Genomic DNA, 22771 nt, shown 5'->3' with positions numbered 1-22771 from the left:
TACCCCCACAACCCTCTTAGCAATCCTGAAGGCAGATCAGACGGGCAGGATAACACCTGGACAGAGAGTTACACGCAACGGAGGACACACAACCCAACCTCTTGCCTCCACGATTCACTGAGATTCTTCCCGCTTTTTTCCCCTTTACAAACTGTCAGGGATGAGCAGACAGTTCGGAGCCGGTCTCGGGACATGAGTCCACCTTCTCATGAATCCACCAGACTTCCAGCTTTTCTATTTAAAACATATTTCCTTTCTACTGACACTTGCCTCTCGATAATTGGCTTTTGAGCAGTGAGCAGCCACCCCTGAGTTTGGTAACAGCTTTAGCCTATGAGAAATGAGCCTTGAGAGTCAGAGGGCGTGTTAATAGAGGCAGTTAGCAGAGGAGCTGGGGGACCCCTGCGTCTCTGGATGTGAGCAGCTTCACAAGCACATTGCAAAGAGCCTCTTCTAGCAAAATGATTTCATCTGCTATTCAAATTGCTGTTAACTTGAGTGTTCCTGGGTTTGTGATTTTGTTTGTACTGATCTTCTAAAATTGTTTTGTCTTAAAAGTGTATAAAACTGTGAGTGTGAAGCATTTATATCTAGCTGTGTATACACATGTATGTACAGATACAAGCAGTACCATAAATGAAAATTAAGCTAACCCTGGGGTACTAAGAGACAATGTTCCCTTTCAAAGGTGCACGTGCAACAAGAAACCAGTAAAATGGTTATGTGGTAGCTGGAAGACTGGGATGGAATGGAGTCTTGATTTTTGTCTGGATGCTATTTTGTACATTTTATTTTTAATTTATTATTGTTATTTGGCTGTGTGGCATGCGGGATCTTAGTTCCCCATCCAGGGATCAAACCCGTGCCCTCTGTAGTGGAAGCATGGAGTCTTACCCACTGGACTACCAGGGAAGCTCCTATTTCATACATTTTCAATTCTGTGCCATGTGAAAGTATTACTTGTAAAAGTTAATTTCATTCAGAAATTTAGGAAACTTCAGTTCAAGCAATCTGACTTCCAGAAGCTCCAGGTGGGTTGTCTCAAGGCACTGGTTAGGTCTATTCCCTAAAACTCCATTATAAAATGGGGAGCATTTGCTGGGTTCACAGGGCAGGGAGGCGGCTCGGCCCCAAAGCACCAAGACCCTGAAATTCAGCCTCCAGGGCAGCTGAGCTGAGGCAGGATATAGTGGTGGTCCTTTACCTCTGAATTCTGTTACTTAGAAAAAGTGAAAGACATGCTCAGTTGTGTCCGACTGTTTGCAACTCCATGGACTATACAGTCCCTGGAATTCTCCAGGCCAGAATACTGGAGTGGGTAGCCTTTCCCTTCTCCAGGGGAATCTTCCCAACCCAGGGATCGAACCCAGTTCTCCCACATTGCGGGCGGATTCTTTACCAACTGAGCTTAAGCTTTGTGATTTGGGGTGTGTGTGTAGTTGCTTCATTCATGTCCCACTCTTTGTGACCCTATGGACCGTAGCCCGCCAGGCTCCTCTGTCCATGGGACTCTCCAGACAAGTTGCTTCAATTCTTTGTGTCATTGTTACCTATAAACAAGGTGGTGGTGAAGATAGCACTCTCTACCACAATAATTTTTAAAACTATATATGGTAAAAAAATAAAAAATTATATACAGTGTATAAAAATTTAGAACAGTTTACTAGCGCATTATAAATGCTCAATAAACATCAGATCTTAAAATTATTACAGCTGTCCCAGGTGTCTCACCAAAGTAAGAAGTTGTGAGGAGAGAGGTTAGCTTTTCCAGTAGGGGGTATAGCTCAGGGGTAGAGCATTTGACTGCAGATCAAGAGGTCCCCGGTTCAAATCCGGGTGCCCCCTATAATTATCCCAAATTTCCCTTTGCTGGGCCTTGTGGTAGCGCACCCTCTCCTGTGTAACCAGCAAGGCTGAGGGTATGGAAGCTTTCCTTCATTATTGCCTGGAATTATCCACCGACCCCCACCCCCTACCCTTCATCCTTACTTAGGACTATATTCCCCATAGCACTGGGGGCTGGTTTGAGTCCTAGAAAGAGAAATGTTCCCAGGTAAGCAATACCATGATTTACACAAAATTAAATTAGATGAGAAAAGCAAGATGCAATAGCATAGTACTGTTATGCTACCATTTGTGTTTATAAATACAGCCAAGGAGAGACTGTGCATTCCTTACTGACATGTGCAGACTATCTGGAAGAGAACATAAAAAAATGTTAACACAGGTTCCCCGGGGATGCTTGTAGAGAGTCTTGTTAGATGAGAGAGGGAGAATTTTCACTGCGTACTTTTTTCTTCATTTTAATCTTTAAATGTATTCTTAAGATTTTTTTTTTCAGTTTCACGTTCTCAGCAAAATTGAGAGGAATGTACAGAGATTTCCCGCATACCCCCTGCCCCTACATAGGGATAACCTCTCGCATTATCAACATCCCCCACTGGAACAGGACATTTGTTACAGGGGACGAACATATGGGGACGCCTCATAGTCAGCAAGTCCACTGTTTACATCAGGGTTCACTCCTGGTGTCGTACATTCTGTGGGTTTGGATAAACATATCCATCATTATGGGCTTCCCAGGTGGCACAGTGGTAAAGAATCCACCTGCCAATGTAGGAGATTCAAGAGATGCGGGTTCGATCCCTGGGTTGAGAAGAGCTCCTGCAGAAGGAAACGGCAGCCCACTCCAGTATTCTTGCCTGGAGAATCCCATGAACAGAGGAGCCTGGGGGCTACAGTCCATGGGGTCTCAAAGAGTCAGACAGGCCTGAGCACTCTGAGAACACACACACATGCCTCATTACAGTATAATGCAGAGTGTTTTCACTGCCCTGAAAATCCTCTGTGCTCTACCTGTATATCTCCCTCTATCCCCCCAAATCCCTGGCAACCGCTGATCTTTTTACTGTCTCCACAGTTTTGCCTTTTCCTGAATGTTGTACAGTATTACTGTGGCCTTTCAGATGGACTTCCTTTACTTAGTCATACGCATGAAAGTTCCCTCCAGGTCTTTCCTTGGCTTGAGAACTCATTTCTTTTTTAGTGTTGAATGCTATTCCATTGTCCTATGTACCACGGTTCATTTATCCATTCAGTAAGGACTTTTTAACTACTAAAGGACTTTTGGTTGCTTCCAGCTGCATAAGTTTTCATATCTTTTGAACATTGTAGCATATGAATTCTGTGAGTTCATATTTATCTTTTTAAGATAACAATTTAATATTTTAAAATAATCAAATTAAATGAGGTCTCACCCACTAAGACTGGTGGGGAATCCAGCACGGGTAGTTTGAACATCCTTCCCCTTTCTGATGCATTTTGCCAGAATCCAGAGTCTGTGCAGAAGTCCACTCTGAGCCCAGGCATGCTCATTTTGAGGCGAGCAGCACCTCCAAGGCCACACCCCCTCAGGGCCGAGCCCAGAACCTTTGCAGGGCCCTTCCTGGTTCTTCAGGAATTCTTCCTAAAGACTCTGTGTGCTGTTAGAAATCAGCCTCCTCCAATGGTCCCTTCCCATCCTGGGAGGCTCCAACCAGCCGTTCTCCAGTGAGTCCCATCTCCCTGCACTGTGCATCAAGCTTTTGAGCCTTTCCACCTTGCACACAAATCACTCTCCACGACTGGACTTGATTTCTATTTAAAGTCTTCTCTTTGGGATTTCCCTGGTGGTCCAGTGGTTAAGACTCTACCCTTCCAATGCAGGGGCAGGGGGTTCAATCCCTGGTGGGGAGACTAAGATCCCATATGTGGCGTGGCTAAAAAAATGTAAGAAAAAAATTATTTTTGGTAAAAGGATTTAAAGGCTTTTCCAGGGCAGCCCACCCCGTCTGGCAATTTCATTTGGTCTGCTCACACATGAACACACACACACATAGGTTCACACTCACAATAAAACAAGGGAATGCTCAAAGACTACTGGAGCCCTCTGTCAAATCTGGAGATGGCGAAGGCGTCAATTCAGTGTCCTGAAAACTCATAAAGGGAAGAATCAAGCATTTGTTCTACCTCTTCTATATGAACTATATTCCAACAGAACTAACAAGTAAAAAAAAAAAAAAGTCTTCTTTATAAAAGAATTTAAGCTAATAAAGGTAGAGGATTGGAATAGAACCACTCACAACTCCTGAGGAGGCAATGGTCGTAAGCCAGCATCCCCAAAGCCTACCAAAATGATGAGATGAATGTTTGATGGGGGAATTTAAAATGAAGTTAACAACACCTCAACACACCAGTTAATCTTTTTCTTTTTTAAAGAGCTTTTGGTTTGGGGGGGCTTTATTCCCCTAAGATTCCCTGCAGGATCTTAGTTCCTCTTGAACAGGTCACTGCGGCTTCTGGCTCCTGAGCGGCCTCAGTGCATCACCAGCAGCACAGGTGAGGTGACAGATGTGTGACACCTGAGCGTCAGTGCTGCTGATGCAGGCCAGGTGCGCCCTGTTCTCAAGGGTTCCCCCCATAGCTCATCTCACCCAGAGACTGGGGGAAGTGCTTACCTCTAGTTCTAGAATGCCCCACTATTCGGGATGATGATACCCCTAACACTCGAAGAGGAAAGAGAAACTAGAGTCAGCAGGCAGTGGTGGGGCTGGCCATCAGCAGGGCTGCCCCAGAGGTCTGTCTATGAGAAGGGGGCCCAGAGTGACTTTTGGAGACTGGGTTTGTCATGAACAGTGACCTCTGTCTTCATCAGCGGGGATCACAACCTAATGGCCCAACGCAGTGGGTGATGAGCCGTTATCTCCCAAATATTCTAGAAGGAAATCAACAGTAAGGAACTGGCTGATGTTTTACCTAGCACTGCCAGGCAGATACCCAATTCAGTCAGTGTTTTAGAGAGAATTCTTTCAATATGGTCACCAGCTTTAGTTCTGGAGTTAGACTCTCTGGGTTACTGAATTCCTCTAAACTTTCGTTTCTTTATCTGTAAATCGGGGATAATAATTACAGTAAGTCCCCTGCATATGATTTGAGTGAGTTCTATTCTGAGAGTGCATTCGTAAGTTCAATTGGTTCATAAGTCCAATAAATCTAGCCTAGGTACCCAACTAACACAATTGGCTGTGTAGTACTGTACTCTAATAGGTTTATAATATACTTTTCACATAAGTAATACATAACAAGCAAACAAACACACACAAAAACATTTTTAATCTGATAGTACAGTTCTTTGAAAAGTACAGTAGTCCAGGACGAACAGCTGGCATACGGGGGCTGGCATTGCGTGAACAGGCAAGAAGAGTGACTGACTGGAGGAGGGAGAAGACGTGGGAGATGGTAGAGCTGCAGGATCCTCTGCAATAGGAGACGGAGGGCGAGCTGCAGTGTCATCCGCAGCTGATGTGACTGGCCATGACCGTGCAGGCTCACATCTCTGAAAGCTTGCAACTTGAAGGTTCTCAAGTAGAGGACTTGCTGAATACCTATGTCATGGGCTTGGCTTGAAGACAAAAGGTGATGACTCATGGCAAACGCTTAGTAACATGTCCTCCTAGGAAGACCCAGAGCCATCTGGGAAGAATGGAGAGTAATGGGGTCATGGAGGGGAGACAAAGAGCTCAGTTAGGAAGCTGGGTCTTAACAGAGCTCATAAGCCAGGTTTCCTGTCTTTGAAGGCTGCTCTCCCCACCCCACCCCCAGCCGCACTCCGTCCCGCCCCCACCCAACTGGGTAAATCTTATGTCTTTAACAACTCGGGGAGGGATGACCGTGTGGAAGGCAAGTTAAGTTGTCAGTGCTCCATTTTCAAATGCCAAAAGTGTGGGTGCTAGGGGATTAGGGGAATAAAGATTGGCACCCACTCTGTGCCTGCGGAAGCTGGGGGAGGTTGCGAGGACCAGGGTGGGATCAGAAGGTCACAGCATGGTCCAGACGGCATGCAGGACCAGATCCCACCCACCCCAGCACGTGGTACTGGGAAAGCCCTTTCATAACTCAGGTGTGACATGGGATGAGGTGGTGATGGTTGAGGGAGTCCTGAGGTGACTAATTAAATTTCTGCTGCTGGGTATAATGGGGCACAAAATAGAGATTGAGTTGTTTTTGTAGAAAAACAGTTATCTCCATCCCTCAATCCGTGGATTACGGTATATCAACAATGAGCAGATCATAGAGCTGAGACACTAGGTGGGGGAGAGGGAGGCGCGTGGTCGAGGCCGGATGGCAGGATGCAGGGATCCAGGAAAGATGCCTGCGCACACACTGACGTTCGCAGTTTAGTGACGGAGCATTCTGGCCTCTAAAGAAGGAACGGTACTTTGGAACAGGAATAATGCATAATCATTTTCCGTGGCCTGAGAAACCCTCAAGAGCATTCAATTCCCTTTTGCTCTGATTGCAGCCTCAGGAAGCAACCTTTAGATAGCTAATTTGGTTTCCGGGGTAACCTCCAGGGCATTCTGGCTTATTGTGCATCGGGCCTTCAGAGCCTGATTAGGGAGATTGTGTGAGCCGGTCCAAGGGGTCTGACGCTGCAGGTCTGTGAGCTGAGCTCCAGACCTGATGACCACACTGAGATGCTGCCAGGTTCAGACTCCAGCCCGGGGCAGAGTGCACGTCCTAACCCGGCAGGACGGTGGGGGTTGGGAGGTGAAGGGCAGGGCTCAGGGGAACCCCTGGGATTGGTGCCTGCTGATGGGCTGCAAGACACAGCACCAGCCAGCTCCTCCGGGCCCTGCATCCCCACTCGTAGGAGTCCACTCTGGGGAAATCATTTGAGAAGTGCGCCAAGATGTATGTGCGTGTTCATTCAGTGTTTTATAAATCTGGAAAAAATCACCCTCTTACCAACACTCTTAGCCTTTTTTTTTTAATCCCCCCAAGAAGGGCAGACTGCCTTGCAGTGCCTCATTGGATGTATATGGAGACTTGGAGTCTTGACAAGCCTACGTTCTCCTACAAATGGATCTCAAGAGTCTGTTTGGAGGTTCTAGCAGGGGCATAGCTACTCCCATACTCTTAGCCAAAGAACCACCCTCCTTTATGTGCATGCTAGGTCACTTCAGTCCTGTCCAACTCTTTACAATCCCATGGACTGTAGCCCACCAGGCTTCTCTGTCCATGGGGATTCTCCAGGCAAGAATACTGGAGTGGGTTGCCATTTTCTTCTCCAGAGGATCTTCCTGACCCAGGGATCGAACCCAGGTCTCTTATGTCTCCTGAATTGGCAGATGGGTTCTTTACCACTGAGCCACCTGGGAAGCCCTTGAAGGGTAATTTCACTTCAGAATAATCTCAAAGAAAGAGTAGAAAATCTTACCCAATTGGATGGCACAACATAACCAAGAAAGACGCAAACAGAAATGCAATGATGTCTTAATCCTAGAGACTGCATGGTTGTACAGCAGGGGCTGTCTGAGTTCTAGAAGAAGCAGGCTGGAGCCGCGTCCCAGACCCTGGACCTGTGCTGACCTCTTGGCTCATCCCTGCCCACTCTTCTCCACCCGCTAGAAAGTTGGGGTTGCAGCTTTCTTGGCCAGGCGCCTCTCCTGAAGTAAACCAAGACCGTGACAGCCTCCTATAGGTCCCAGGCCTTGATCCCTGGAAAAGGAAACTGAACCAGAGAGTGGGAGATGGAGAAAAAGAAAAAAGAAACGAAGCATCTTAGACGTTAAGGGGCTGGGTAGAGTTCCTCTTGCCCTCAGTATAATGATAATAGTGAGGGAGTGGGTGAGAAGGGCTCTGGGAGGAGGGATGTTTGGTGGGCATAGGTGTGGAGACTCTGAGGAAGGGGGGGCAGTTCTGACAGGTGTGGAGGTGGGCACCTAGAGAAGCAGCTCAGGTAACTCCCTAGGGAGACACACAATGGTGAGAGCACAGCTTGGGAAAGACTGCAATTATGGAATTGTTCTATGATATCCCTGTGGGTGGCTGGGGGTATAGCTCAGGGGTAGAGCATTTGACTGCAGATCAAGAGGTCCCTGGTTCAAATCCAGGTGCCCCCTGTGCCTTGCTTCTTTCCTTTTTTTTTTTTTTTTTAATCCCAGTGGAAGCTCTACCTCCTACTTATACAGAGGCCCTCCTTCTTATGCATTTAGCCTCATGGAATCTAAATTTCCAACAAGTCGTAAAGTCTTCAGTTCCTCCTGTGACATTTCTCGTGTGCTGTGTTTTTGCCTCCTCAGCCACATTGATTTCCTGGAGGGGTAGAGGAAGTCTGCCTGAAGCTTTCTTTGTGTTTCCCTTGTGTCTAATTATTACCATCCTGATTTTATTTGTTTATACCAAGCTAGCTTCAAAAAATAGGATCTGAGGCAGCTTGCAATAAAAGATATAATAAAAGTCCACCAACAGAACAAGTATAAAAAGGCAAGGGCTGACTTATATGAGGTCATCAAAATCATAGAGACAGAAAGGAGACTGGTGGGTACCAGGGACTGGCGGAGGTGGGGATGGCCAGCTATCGATTTGTGGGGACAGAGGTATCGTTTGGTAAATGAAAAAGTTCTGGACAGTGGCGATGGCTGTACAACATAAACGTACTTAATACCACTGACTCGTGTAATACTCAATTGCTCAGCTGTGTCCAACTCTTTGCGACCCCATGGACTGTAGCCCGCCAGGTTCCTCTGTCCATGGGATTTTCCTGGCAAGAATACTGGAGTGGGGTGCCATTCCCTTCTCCAAGGGATCTCCCCAACCCAGGGTCGAACCTGGATCTCCTACATTACAGGCAGATTCCTTACCACTGTGCCCCCTGGGAAGTCCTTACTTAAACATTTGGTTAAGATGATAAGTTTCATGCTACATGTATTTTGCCACAATTTTTAAAAGTTGAAGGGAATAAATAAGGCAAGAACTAAACATTTGAAGAGGATGCAAATAATTATTCCCAAGAGCCCAGGTCAGGAGAAGGCACTGCTGCTGAATACAGGAAGTATCTCTGAGTCTTGGGGAATTAAACAGAAGTGAGAACACACCAATTCGTCAGCAGAGCATAATATTTTATTAGCTTCTAAAAACACCAGGCATCCATATGATAGGTCTTTATAGACAGAAGGTTGGTGAGATAATGGTTATTTCCAGGGCAGCCAAGTACAGTCACACAGGTTGTGTATTGCACAACTCCCGCAATCACATAGTCCCTGGAGTTATGCAACATACACACCCTAGGTATTGGCCATAGTTTATCCCCTTTACAAAAAAAAAGCATAAACTGTGTTCCACACACACATGTGTGTGTATAAATATATGTGTTGTGTATACGTGGCAGACTTACTAGTTAACTACCCAAAATACATTATTTCCTCTTGGTAATAGAACTCTTATTTTCTACTAAGCGGTATGTTTCCAGCTAAAAGATCACATTTTCTGACCTCTCTTTGGCTAGGACAGGCAAATGAAGAATAAGAAGCAGTCAGCAGACAAGGTTTCTGAGAAAGCTTTAAAGAAGAACTAACATGTCCCTTTTGGGGCCTTAACTCATGCTTCCTACTTGCAGCATAGATGTGATGGCTGTTTCTGAGAAAGCTTTAAAGAAGAACAAACATGACCCCTTTGGGGCCTTAACTCATGCTTCCTACTTGGAGCATAGATGTGATGGCTGGAATGCCAGCTGCCAACTTGGACCATGAGTCAAGCTTGAGAACGGAACCCACATTTAAAAGAAGACTGATCAAAAAGATGAAAAGAGCAGGTGTCCCTAAAGGCACCTGGAGTGGCCGGGTCACCAGAAGCCCTGGCCTGCTCTCCTCCACACACTCTTTTTCAAAAGAAAGACAAACATTTCTAGCTTGTTCATCCCTCAGAGAAGACACAAATCCAGATGATTCTGAGGCTCATGCCCTTTCCCCATCAATGACTTTTCAAGCTCATCATCAATGACATTGGAGAAGGAAATGGCAACCCGCTCCAGTGTTCTTGCCTGGAGAATCCCAGGGACAGCAAAGCCTGGTGGGCTGCCGTCTGTGGGGTCGCACAGAGTCGGACACGACTGAAGCGACTTAGTAGTAGTAGTAGTATCAATGACCTAGCTCAGTAGATCTGAGATAGCCAATAAAAAAGGTTTTTCTAACAGGGCCATTCCTTACACCAGGAACCCCCCATTGCTACGGTCAACCAGCTGCCCAAGACCCTCTTAGCTCCCCTGTAAGGAGGTGAAGCAGTGCAGGGGAGAGGCTGCTACAGATGCGCTTTCCGTGGCGCGCCCAGCTCTTCCTGGTGCACACCCACCTCTCTGCAGGATAAAGAGAGCCCAGGGGACCATGTGCACTTGGCTGCTTCCTTGCCTGTGCGTGTGTGCTAGGTCCCTTCAGTCGTGTCCAACTCTTTGTGACCCCGTGGACTGTGGCCTACTAGGCTCCTCTGTCCATGGGATTCTCTAGGCAAGAGCACTGGAGTGGGTTGCCGTCCCCCTCTCCAGGGGATCTTCCCAATCCAGGGATCAAACCCGAGTTTCATGTCTCCTGCACTGGCAGGCGGGTTCTTTACCAGCAGTGCCACCTGGGAAGCCCTCCTTGCCTGTAAGTCCCCACCCCCCCAAGAAATTCCTTTCTTGCACAATAGAAATGTTGGGGCAGGACAACCATGCATTTGGGCTGGGAGAAAATATTTGTAAGTGTTGCAACCAACAGGGGCTTAATTCCCAAAATATACAAAAAGCTCATAGAATTAAATTTTTTAAAAAAAGCAACCCAATCAAAAAATGGGCAAAAGACCTAAATAGACATTTCTCCAAAGAAAACATACAGAGGTCCAAAAGGCACATGAGAAGATGCTCAGCATCACTAATTATTAGAGAAATGCAAATCAAAACTACAGGGAGGTACCACCTCACATCATCACTAAAAATTCTACAAATACTAAATGCTAGAGAGGGTGTGAAGAAAAGGGACCCCTCTCACTCTGTTGGTAGGAATGTAAATTGGTGCAGCCACTGTGGAAAACAGCATGGAGGTTTCTCAAAAAACTAAAGACAGAGTTGCCACATGAGCCAGCAATCCCACCCCTAGGCATATACCCATATAAAACTCTATTTCAAAAACATACATATACCCTTATATTCACAGCAGCACTATTCACAATAGACATGGAAGCAAGCTAAATGTCCATCGACAGATGAATGGATGAAGAAGATGTGATATAATGTAGAGTATATTGCTGCTGCTGCTGCTGCTGCTAAGTCGCTTCAGTCGTGTCCGACTCTGTGCAACCCCATAGACGGCAGCCCACCAGGCTTCCCTGTCCCTGGGATTCTCCAGGCAAGAACACTGGAGTGGGTTGCCATTTTCTTCTCCAATGCATGAAAGTGAAAAGTGAAAGCGAAGTCGCTCAGTCGTGTCCGACCCTCAGCGACCCCATGGACTGCAGCCTCCCAGGTTCCTCCATCCATAGGATTTTCCGGGCAAGAGTCCTGGAGTGGGGTGCCATTGCCTTCTCCGGTAGAGTATATTACTTGGTCATTAAAAAGAATGGATAATGCAGCAGCATCAGTGGCTCTAGAGATTATCCCACTAAGCAAAGTCAGTCAGAAAGAGAAAGACAAGCGCCACATGATATCACTTATATGTGGAATCTAAAATATGACACAGGGCTTCCCTGGTGGCTCAGTGGTAAAGAATCCGCCTGCCAATGCCCGAGACAGGAGTTCAATCTCGGATCCGGGAAGATCCCACATGCCTCGGAGCAACTAAGCCCATGCACTGCAACCACTGAGTGTGTGCTCTAGAGCCCAGGAGCTGCGACTACTGAGCCCACGTGCCGCAACTACTGAAACCGCACACTCTACAGAGCCTGTGCTCCACACCAAGAAAAACCCCCGCAACCTGCACACCACAAGTAGAGCCAAGCCCATGCAGTAACGAAGACGCAGCACAGCCGAAAAGGAAATAAAATAAATAAAATTAAAATGTGACACAAATGAACGTATCTATGAAACAGACGCACAGACACAGAGATCAGACTTGTGGTGGCTGGGGTCGGAGACGGGAGGAAAGATTGAGAGTTTGGGACTAGCAGATACAAACTACGCAGGCTGGATAAGCAGGGTCCTACTGTGTAGCATGGGGAACTATATTCAGTATCTTCTGATAAACCATAATGGAAAAGAATATGAAAAAGAATACATATGTATAACTGAGTCACTTCTGTGTACAGCAGAAATTAACATAACATTGTAAATCGACTATATTTCAATAAAATTAAAAAAAAAAAAAGAAATGCGTGGTCTTATGGTGAGAGAGCGCAGGAGGAGTGCAATAGCCACTCTCCTTTCTAATCGGTTACCAGCAGCTGAATGTAGTTCTTCCAGCAGTTGGAAGAGAGCTCTACAGAGGTCAGGCACAATAACTGAGTAGTTCTTGTTGTTGTTCAGTTGCTAAGTGGTGTCTGACTCTGCAACCCCAGGGACTGCAGCACACCAGGCTCCTCCGTCTTTCACTATCTCCTGGAGGTTGCTCACATTCACGTCCACTGAGTCGGTGATGCCATCCAACCATCTCATCCTCTGCCACCCCGTCTCCTTTTGCCTTCAAACTTTCTCCTTCATGCGTCACAGCCTTGTTGTGTTGGAGGGTCTTGTGTGACTCAATGAAGCTATGAGCCGTGCCATGCAGGGCCACGCAGGATGGAAGGGTCATAGTGGAGACTTGTGACAAAACGTGGTCCACTGGAGGAGGGAATTGCAAACTACTCCAGTATGCTTGCCGCGAGAGCCAAATGAATAGTATGAAAAGACAACTTAGCAGAGTGAACGTCATCCCCAGATTCCAGAGGAATGTGTGGTCAGCACAGCCCTCTGACCAGTGCTGCTCAAAGTGGGGTCCAAGAACGAGCCCACCACCCCTTCATTTATGTTCAGAAATTCTACCATCTGACACTGGCCAGCTTTGGTTGCAGTGGGTCTCAAAGTCCACAGGTCTGATGTACCCGTATTGAGCTGTGATAGCTTTTTAAGATAATAAAAATAAAGCTTGTCCTTGACCAAAGGTAGTGGTTAACACTGCTTTCATTGATGTCCTTCCAGGCCCTTCTCTCAGCGTCCTAGGGCTGCTGCAGTACAGCATGACAGGCTTTCACTTGCTGTGGCCCTTGGGCCACTTGGTGCCAGCAAATGCACAGAAGGTAGATTAAGCTGTAAACATTTGAAGCATATATATCTCCCTAGGTAGGAGTGGTGGGAAATGAGTCTCCAGACTAACCTTCCAGGAACAGCGCCCTGAGCTAAGCTGCAGAACTGGCCTGATGGAGAACCCCCAGCACTGGGCTGGCATCGCCCAGCAGTTTCTATTCTCACCAGAAACCGGCCTCTGCACCACACCTGCACCAAACACTCAAGCCCTGAATGCTGGACAATGACCCCATCCTTGCAAGCAAACTGGACTCTACACCTCCCTCTCCCCTCTTCAACCCTTACACAAGCATATCTTATTATTGGTTGTTGCTGTTCAGTCACTAAGTCATGTCCAACTCTTTGTGACCCCATGGAATGCAGCATGCCAGGCTCCCTTACCCTCCATTATCTCCCAAAGTTTGCTCAAACTCATTTCCATTGAGTCAGTGATGCTATCTAGCCATCTCATCCTCTGCTCCCCCCTTCTCTTTTGGCCTTCAATCTTCCTGAGCATCATGGTCTTTTCTGATGAATTGACTTTTAACATCAGGTGGTCAAAGTGTTAGAGCTTCAGCTTCACCATCAGTCCTTTCAATGAATATTCAGGGTTGATTTCCTTTGGGATTGACTGGTGTGATCGCCTTGCTGTTCAAGGAACTGTCAAGCATCTTCTCCAGCATCACAGTTCGAAAGCATCAATTCTTCAGCACTCAGCTTTGTTTATGGTCCAACTCTTGCATCTATACATGACTAATGGAAAAACCATAGCTTTGATAGTACAGACCTTTATTGGCGAAGTGATGTCTCTGCTTTTTAATACACTGTCTAGGTTTGTCATAGCTTTCCTTCCAAGGAGCAAGCGTCTTTTAATTTGGTCCTACAGTCACCATCCACAGTGACTTTGGAGCCCAAGAAAATAAAGTATGTCACTGCTTCCATTTTTTTCCTCTTATATTTGCCATGAAGTGACGGAAGCCTGGACTTATTCCAGAAACTCAAAGGAGCCTGAGCACAGAGTTTTGTAACTTCTTTTTTGAGAGTACAGGTCTTGCAAGGAAAGAAATTCTCCATACACAACAAGGGGAGAAGGCAATGGCACCCCACTCCAGTACTGTTGCCTGGAAAATCCCATGGACAGAGGAGCCTGGTAGGCTGCAGTCCATGGGGTCGCTAAGAGTCGGACACGACTGAGCGACTTCACTTTGACTTTTCACTTTCATGCATTGGAGAAGGAAATGGCAACCCACTCCAGTGTTCTTGCCTGGAGAATCCCATGGACGGAGAAGCCTGGTGGGCTGCAGTCCATGGGGTTGCACAGAGTCAGATACGGCTGAAGCGACTTAGCAGCAGCAGCAGCAGCAGCACAATCAGAAAACATGGAAATGTCCTTTGCAATTACATCAGATTTTTGAATACTTAATACCAAGAATAAGAATGCAAATGATTTCATTATTGATTTTGCATATTAATTACATGTAGCAGTGATAATATTTTAGATATCTTGTGTTAAATAAATAGATCATTCAAATTAATTTCAACAACTATTTTTGTTTTATAATGTAGCTACTAGAAAATATATAATTGTACTTGGGGCTTGCATTATATTTCTGCTGGACAGTGTAGCTCCAGATGAATATAACACCTAGATAGTGTCACCAATGTGGAAAGGATGGACTGTATAATTAGGGGTGGTGGGATAACTGGCTTCTTAAAAAGTCTCATAAAATCCCTACTTCACTCCATTACAAAAAAAATTTCAGATGGATGAAAGACCTAAATAGGGCTCTCCTGGTGGCTCAGAGGGTAAAGAATCTGCCTGCACTTCCGGAAACCCAAGTTGGGTCAGGAAGATCATCTGGAAAAGGGAATGGCAACCCACTCCAGTATTCTTGCCTGGAGAATTCCATGGACAGAGGAGCCTGGCGGGCTATAGTGCACGGGGTTGAAAAGAGTTGGACGTGACTGAGCAACTAACTTTCAAAGACCTAAATATAAACTCAGACTTTTAGAAGAACATACAGAACACAATTGGCTTAGTTTGTTGGGCTGCTATATCCAAATACCAGAGACTGGGTGGCTTATAAACAATAGAAATTTGTTTCTCACAGGTCTGGAGGTTGGGAAGTCCAAGACCAAGGTGCCGTCATGTTCGGCATCTGGTGAGAACCCTCTTTCTGGTTCGTAGGTGGCTGTGTTCTTGCTGTGTTCTCAAGTGGCAGAGGGAACAAAAGAGCTCTCCTGGGTCTCTTTCCTAAGGGTACTAATCCCTTTCAGGAGGGCTCCACCGTCACGACCTAATCACCTCCCTAAGGCCCCACCTCCAAATATCATCACATAGGGATTAGGTTTCAATGTACGAATTTTGTAAGTGAGGCCCACAAACATTGTTTATAATATATGTATAACTCAGGGAAGGCTTTCTTAAACACAACTTCAAAATCACAAACTGTAAAAGATAAATTTGGCTGTATCAAAATTTACATTTTTATATGACAAAACATTCCTTAAACAAGAGACTCTGAATTTTGTAACACACATGATTAGAGAATAGATATGCACTAGAATATAAGCAAGATGAAGAGTTTGTGGAGATCATTTGCAAAATATTATGAATATGCTTAACACTATTGAACTGTCCACTTTAAAATGGTTAAGATGGTAACTTTCATGTGCTTTTTACCACCATTTAAATTTTTGTAATTATTTTAAAAGATAAGAATTCCTATAGAGCCATCAGGAAAAAAAAAAAAAAGTTAGCCCAATAGAAAAATGGACAAAGACAGAATAAGAAGTTCACAGAATAGGGATTTTTTTTAATGTTTTATTTATTTATTTATTTTGGCTGGGATGGGTCTTAGTTGCAGCATGCAGGATCAGGGATAGAACCTGGGTCTCCTGCATTGCGAATGAGGAGTCTTACCTACTGGCCCACCAGGGAAGTCCCCACAGAAGAGGTATCTTTATGACAAATAAACACAGGAAAAGATGCTCAACATTGTTAGACATCAAAGTAATGGAAAGTGGTTAAAACGATAAAGAAGCACCATTTTTACCCTCTTTCGTAATTTAGGATAAGTTGAAGTCTAACTAGATCAAAAACTGGTGAGGAGGACAATGGTATTTTCATTCGCTAATAATGTGAATATAATTGCTACACTCATGGAGAAAGTCTTGGCAATAAAAATAGTAAAATAAATATTAAACTACATAAAACTGTAATCATAAAATTATAAGTGTGTGTAAAATCCAGATATTTCATTTGTGGGTATTTTCCCTTGAGAAGTTCTACATAAATGCATCAGGAAATATGTACAAAGATGTTCATTGCAGCACTAACATCAATGTGCAAAAAACCAGGAAACATTCTTAGTGTGTCCTTAAATCAGTTCAGTTCAGCTTAGTTCAGTCGCTCAGTCGTGTCAGACTATCTGAGACCCCATGAATCGCAGCACACCAGGCCTCCTTGTCCATCACCAACTCCCGGAGTTCACCCAAACTCATGTGCATCGAGTCGGTGATGCCATCCAGCCATCTCATCCTCTGTCACCCCATTCTCCTCCTGCCCCCAATCGCTCCCAGCATCAGGGTCTTTTCCAATGAGTCAACTCTTCGCATGAGGTGGCCAAATTACTGGAGTTTCAGCCTCAGCATCAGTCCTTCCAATGAACACCCAGGACTGGTCTCCTTTAGGATGGACTGGTTGGATCTCCTTGCAGTCCAAGGGACTCACAAGAGTCTTCTCCAGCACCACAGTTCAAAAGCATCAATTCTTTGGCACTCAGCATTCTTCACAGTCCAACTCTCACATCCATACATGACCACTGGAAAAACCATAGCCTTGACTAGACAAACCTTTATTGGCAAAGTAATGTCTCTGCTTTGAATGAATATGCTATCTAGGTTGGCCATAACTTTCCTTCCAAGGAGTAAGCGTCTTTTAATTTCATGGCTGCAGTCACCATCTGCAGCCCAAAAAAATAAAGTCTGACACTATTTCCCCATCTATTTCCCATGAAGTGATGGGACCAGATGCCATGATCTTCGTTTTCTGAATGTTGAGCTTTAAGCCAACTTTTTCACTCTCTTTCACTTTCATCAAGAGGCTTTTGAGTTCCTCTTCACTTTCTGCCATAAGGGTGGTGTCATCTGCATATCTGAGGTTATTGATATTTCTCCCAGCAATCTTGATTCCAGCTTGTGCTTTTTCCAGCCCAGCATTTCTCATGATGTACTCTGCATATAAGTTAAATAAGCAGGGTGACAATATACAGCCTTGACGTCCTCCTTTTCCTATTTGGAACCAGTCTGTTGTTCCATGTCCAGTTCTAACTGTTGCTTCCTGACCTGCATATAGGTTTCTCAAGAGGCAGGTCAGGTGTTCCGGTATTCCCATCTCTTGAAGAATTTTCCACAGTTTATTGTGATCCACACAGTCAAAGGCTTTGGCATAGTCAATAAAGCAGAAATAGATGTTTTTCTGGAACTCTCTTGCTTTTTCCATGATTCCGCGAATGTTGGCAATTTGATCTCTGGTTCCTCTGCCTTTTCTAAAACCAGATTGAAGCTCACGGTTCACGTATTGCTGAAACCTGGCTTGGAGAATTTTGAGCATTACTTTACTAGTGTGTGAGATGAGTGCAATTGTGCGGTAGTTTGAGCATTCTTTGGCATTGCCTTTCTTTGGGATTGGAATGAAAACTGACCTTTTCCAGTCCTGTGGCCACTGCTGAGTTTTCCAAATTTGCTGGCATATTGAATGCAGCACTTTCACAGCATCATCTTTCAGGATTGAAATAGCGCAACTGGAATTCCATCACCATCCACTAGCTTTGTTCATAGTGATGCTTTCTAAGGCCTACTTCACTTCACATTCCAGGATGTCTGGCTTTAGGTGAGTGATCACACCATCGTGATCATCTGGGTCGTGAAGATCTTTTTTGTACAGTTCTTCTGTGTATTCTTGCTACCTCTTCTTAATATCTTCTGCTTCTATTAGGTTCATACCATTTCTGTCCTTTATCGAGCCCATCTTTGCATGAAATGTTCCCTTGGTATCTCTAATTTTCTTGAAGAGATCTCTAGTCTCTCCCATTCTGTTGTTTTCCTCTATTTCTTTGCATTGATCACTGAGGAAGGCTTTCTTATCTCTCCTTGCTATTCTTTGGAACTCTCCCATTTGAATGCAGAGTTACAAAGAATAGCAAGGAGAGATAAGAAAGCCTTCCTCAGTGTCCTTTAATAGTAGAATAGATAAATAAAACTTCCTGAATTCTAATAATGTAGAAAATAAAATAGTTAAAAGGAAGTTTAAACTGAGTGACCAAGAGACAATAGGTATTAGGTCCCAAGGGCAGGAGTGAAACGGGTCCTGTGGAAATCTGAACGTCAGGACTGATAATCAGGTGAGTCTCCACCCTGTGGGTGTGAGAGGGTCAGGTTGCAGTAGGTCAGAGCATTGGTGAGGAACACTTTTCTGAAGAGATGAGTCCTGAAGATCATCCTTAAGTCTAGCTAAGGGGCTTCACAGGGTCCACTCAACGCCTTGGTCCACATATCCCGGAGTTGGGGTTTGCAGTGAGGTGTGTCCAGCACAAAGCTCTGCAGGTGGAGAGGAGCCGACCGCTCTTGGGAATCCGCTTGTTTGACTAGAATGGGTGGAAATAGAAGGCACCAGAGTATTTTCCCCTAGGCCATGAAGGAGACAGCCTTTTTGCAGCAACTCAAATTCTGTGCAAGGACGGGTCACAGGCCCCAGCAGAGAGAGTCTGAGCAACACAGGTCGCGGAACGCCAGGAGAAGAATGCTTTGCCAGGTCACAGAAGCAGTGGAATGATCCCGATGGAGGCCTGGGAGGAATTTCATGGAAATGCCGGAAGAGTCATTTCAAATACTTTCCAGGCCCAGGGAAAGCAAATGTTATCTTACTACAGTTCTGATCAAGGGAGAACCTTCTCATTCTCCTCACCTCTCTCCCTTCCCTCCTCCCCACTCCTTGGGCCAGGAAAGAAGTCTGGAGGAGGAGAAAGAGGAAGGGCTATGTCTCAGCTCCTCCCACTTCTAGGGGTGGAGAGAAGTTGAAGGCAGTCCTGCAGGAATCCCCTGGTGGTCTAGGGGTAGTGACTCTGCACAGTCATGGCAGAGGCCCAGGTTTGATCCCTGGGTGTAGAGTTAATGATCAAGAAAAAAATGGAAGGAAGAGGGCTTCAGGTTATTGATTATTACAGGAGGCGGAACTTTTTTTAGCAGCACCGCGCAGCTTGTGGGATCTCATTGAACTGGCCATGCACTGAAAGCACCCCAACCACTAGGCCACCAGGGAACTCTCGAGATTGGCTGTTTCAATTACGAATTCAGGAGGCAACCGCAGGACTTTCTGCTACCTACGCATGATCTTTAAATCACTTGGACAGGGGAATTCCCTGGCAGTCCAGTGGTGAGGACCCCACGCTTCCACTGCAGGGGGCAGGGGTTCCACTGTTGGTCAGGGAAGTTTCTGCATACCACATGGCACAACCAAATTTTAAAAAGAAGTCACTTGGGCAATAGAAACAGCTCATTGGGAAAGTTTAAAGGGATAGGGAAAGCAAAAATGAAGTTGCTTTTACCATTACCACTTTCGTCCTACAAGTTCAATGTACCAGATACAAGAGCAACAAAGATAGCTCTCAAAAATATGATGCCATGTGCAAAAGAATTCAAGCTACTGGAATTCCCAGGGGTTGGACTCTGCACTTCCACTGCAGGGGGCCTGGGTTTGATCCGTGTTGGGGGAGCTAAGAGCCCCGCAGAACAATGCATTCTGCGTTACCCCATTTGGATTTAGTAAAGATACAGAGAACAATGCTAAATCCTGTTACTGAATATAGAAGTAATAAAAATGGGACTTGTATCTCAAATACATGAAGTGGTCAAAATTCAACCAAAAAAATCCAATTAGAAAATGGGCAAAAACATATGGGCAGACATTTCAGAGAAAAGGATATACAGATGGCAAAGAAGCACTTGAAAAAGCATCATCATCATTACCCGTCAGGGAAATGCAAATTGGAACCACAGTGGAGTATCACTACACACCTAGAGCATGACTAAAATTAAAAAGGTGATAACACCAAATGCTGGTGAGGATACAGACAAACTGGGTCACTCGTGCACTGCAGCTGGGAACGTAAAGTGGCACAAGCACTCTGGGAAACCGTTTGGTAAGTTCTTACAAAACTAAATGTATGCTTATCTATGGGATGGTTCATTTTGTGTGTCAACTTGACTGGGCCACGGGGTGCCCAGATACCTGGTCAAATTTGGTGGGTCTGTGAGGGTGTTTTTGGATGAGATTGATGCCAGGGGAAGTCAGTTGCCGTGTCATGAGGATGCCCTGTTGTGTTGGAATCAGGCCTCCTGCCAACAGCTCATGAGGAATAGTCCTTTTTTCTAGCAGTCGTGAGAGTGAGCAGATTAGAGCGGCTCCTCCCACCCCAATTGAACCATCAGATGGTTGCAGCCCCAGCTGACATCTTACCCACAGCCTCATGAGAGACTCTGAACCAGAATTGCCCAGTTCAGCTGCACCCAGATTCCAGAGTCTGAAATTTGCACGATATGATGAAGACTTACTGCTCTAAGGTGCTAAGTTTGGGGGTGTGTTGTTAGGCACCAATATCGAGTTAATATCAAGTCCTTCTACCTTCAACCCCACACTGCCCTAGCATCAACCAAGCCCCTGGAACACTTTGGGGAATGACACAAAAGACGATGACTGGGCAATGAGAGAGAAACCCAAAGACACAAAAAGTTCTGAAAATTGACATCAGCGTGGATGGCAGGGGATTGCTGAAGGAAAGACAGGGAGGAGAAGTGAGCAGTGGTGGGAAGGATACATGAGACTGAAGGCTGAAGTAACGGTTCAAAAATTCAAGGGCCTTATACAGACACGGAATCTGTAGGTGAGCTGGGAGAGAGGGTCAGCTTTGTCCTACATTACAGGTTATTTGAAAGTGATTGCAACTGAAAAGCTGCTGCTGAAATCTGGGCTTCATCTTAAGGTAGAGACTTCAGGGACCTTCCAAGTTGGAGCCAAGAAATGATGGTCCTTTTTGGAAAAGGAGGATGGTTATGGTATAAAGGGGGACGTGTACAGTTGAGCAGGACTGATGACTCTCCTGAGTCAGAATGGCAGCCTGTCTGAGTGGAATTGTAAAGAACTTTGGTAAGTACACATTCCCATTGTCACTTGGGGGTATAGCTCAGTGGTAGAGCATTTGACTGCAAATCAAGAGGTCCCTGGTTCAAGTCTGGGTGCCCCCTTTGGGAGTTCCCTTTTCCTCCTTGTGCTGAATTGACACTATGGAGTCTTAGAGACCACTCTCAAAGGAGAACCCGGCTGGAATACCCAGATGGCCACCCTTATGATTCAGGCTCCAGTCAGACACTCAGCACTACCTTGATCAAGGATAAGACCAAACCCATCCCCTGTTTCCTGGGGCCCTAGTGGTTTCAGATTCTGTATTATCTAGGGTCCAGTCCAGAGACAAAAACCGCACTGGTCATTTTAACAGAATTTAATATAAATAATTGCTACTCTGTGTGTCAGTTTCCTAGGGCTGCTGTAACAAAGTGCCACAAAATAGATGGCTTAAAACAACAAGCATTTACTGTCTCACAGTTATGGAGGCTACAAGACTGAAATCCAGGACTGGGGTCCCTCTGCAGACTTTCAGGGAGGCACCTAACTGGCTTCCTCCTAGCATCTGGTGGTGGCTGGCAATCCTCAGCATTCCTTGGCTTGTAGACACATCACACCAATCTCAGCCTCCGTGTTCACATGGCTGCATTCTCCCCGTGTGTCTCTCCTCTTCTTAAAAGGACTCCATCTGACTGGATTAAGGGCCCACTCGAATCCACTGTGATCTCGTCTTAACTAACCACATCTTTGACGCCCTTTTGTGAGTAAGGACACATTCTGAGGTTTGGGAGGCTAGGATTCAACACATCTTTCTGGGGAGGGGGACAAAATTGAATCAGAAATCAGAGAACTGAAAGGGCGAGGGGAAGCCTAAGTATCAGGGAGGGAGGATCTGCAAGAAGCCTCTCCCACTCCAGGGCTGTGGACATGGTAAGAGGAGAATGAAGTCTGGTCTTACAAGTCCGGGGAGAATCTCTGTAGATCAGGGACTCCTACCCCTAGGGAGGTGCTAGTGTCCCTGGAGAGACCCGACAAAGCTAGCCTGTGAGCACCAATCTGCAGGTGGCAATCTTCTGGGATGGACTGTCACTGCCAGGTGAGACAGACAGGAACCCAGCGGGCAGGAAGGACAGCTACTCTTGCCCAGCAGCGTCCCCCAGAGCCCTGGGGCAGGACCAACCAGGCAGCCAGCTGGCAAAGGACAAGAGAGGTTTACAGAGACCAGATCCCAAAGCAGGACATGGGAACGCGGACTGAGAGCTTAGAGACAGTCACTGCTTCCGACAGTTCATCTCACCCCACAGTGAAAGGGTTGACTCTATGGAGATTTGGGGCAATGAGAGAGAAGCCAGCCTGTGTCCTAGGGTGTGGCATTGTGCAGAGACCTCTGACCCATATCCAGTCCACGTGTGTCCTGTCTCCAAGTTGTTGTATGCTTGGCCAGGCCACTGGGGACTTTGGGTTTCAGGCACTCAGCACTAAAACCTCTATTGGTCCTTCCAGCCTCAGGGCAATGCTCCCCAGGTTACGCCCTCCTCCAGGAC

General features: G+C 45.9%; 3 non-coding genes across 3 annotated transcripts; all 3 read left to right on the top strand.

Moving 5' to 3' along the window:
* The first annotated feature begins 1773 nt into the window (after window positions 1-1773).
* On the top strand, window positions 1774-1845 carry TRNAC-GCA (transfer RNA cysteine (anticodon GCA)). The gene has a single exon. It is a non-coding gene; the product is annotated as a tRNA-Cys (tRNA).
* Window positions 1846-7871: 6026 nt separating this feature from the next.
* Window positions 7872-7943, top strand: TRNAC-GCA (transfer RNA cysteine (anticodon GCA)). The gene has a single exon. It is a non-coding gene; the product is annotated as a tRNA-Cys (tRNA).
* A 13334-nt stretch (window positions 7944-21277) lies between these two features.
* Window positions 21278-21349, top strand: TRNAC-GCA (transfer RNA cysteine (anticodon GCA)). The gene has a single exon. It is a non-coding gene; the product is annotated as a tRNA-Cys (tRNA).
* Window positions 21350-22771: the final 1422 nt, after the last annotated feature.

Source organism: Bubalus kerabau, chromosome 8 (genome assembly GCF_029407905.1).
Source record: "Bubalus kerabau isolate K-KA32 ecotype Philippines breed swamp buffalo chromosome 8, PCC_UOA_SB_1v2, whole genome shotgun sequence".
In the NCBI taxonomy this organism is placed as follows: domain Eukaryota; kingdom Metazoa; phylum Chordata; class Mammalia; order Artiodactyla; family Bovidae; genus Bubalus; species Bubalus kerabau.
The sequence above is the reverse complement of the archived record's forward strand: the minus strand, read 5'-3'. Positions and strand labels throughout refer to the sequence as shown.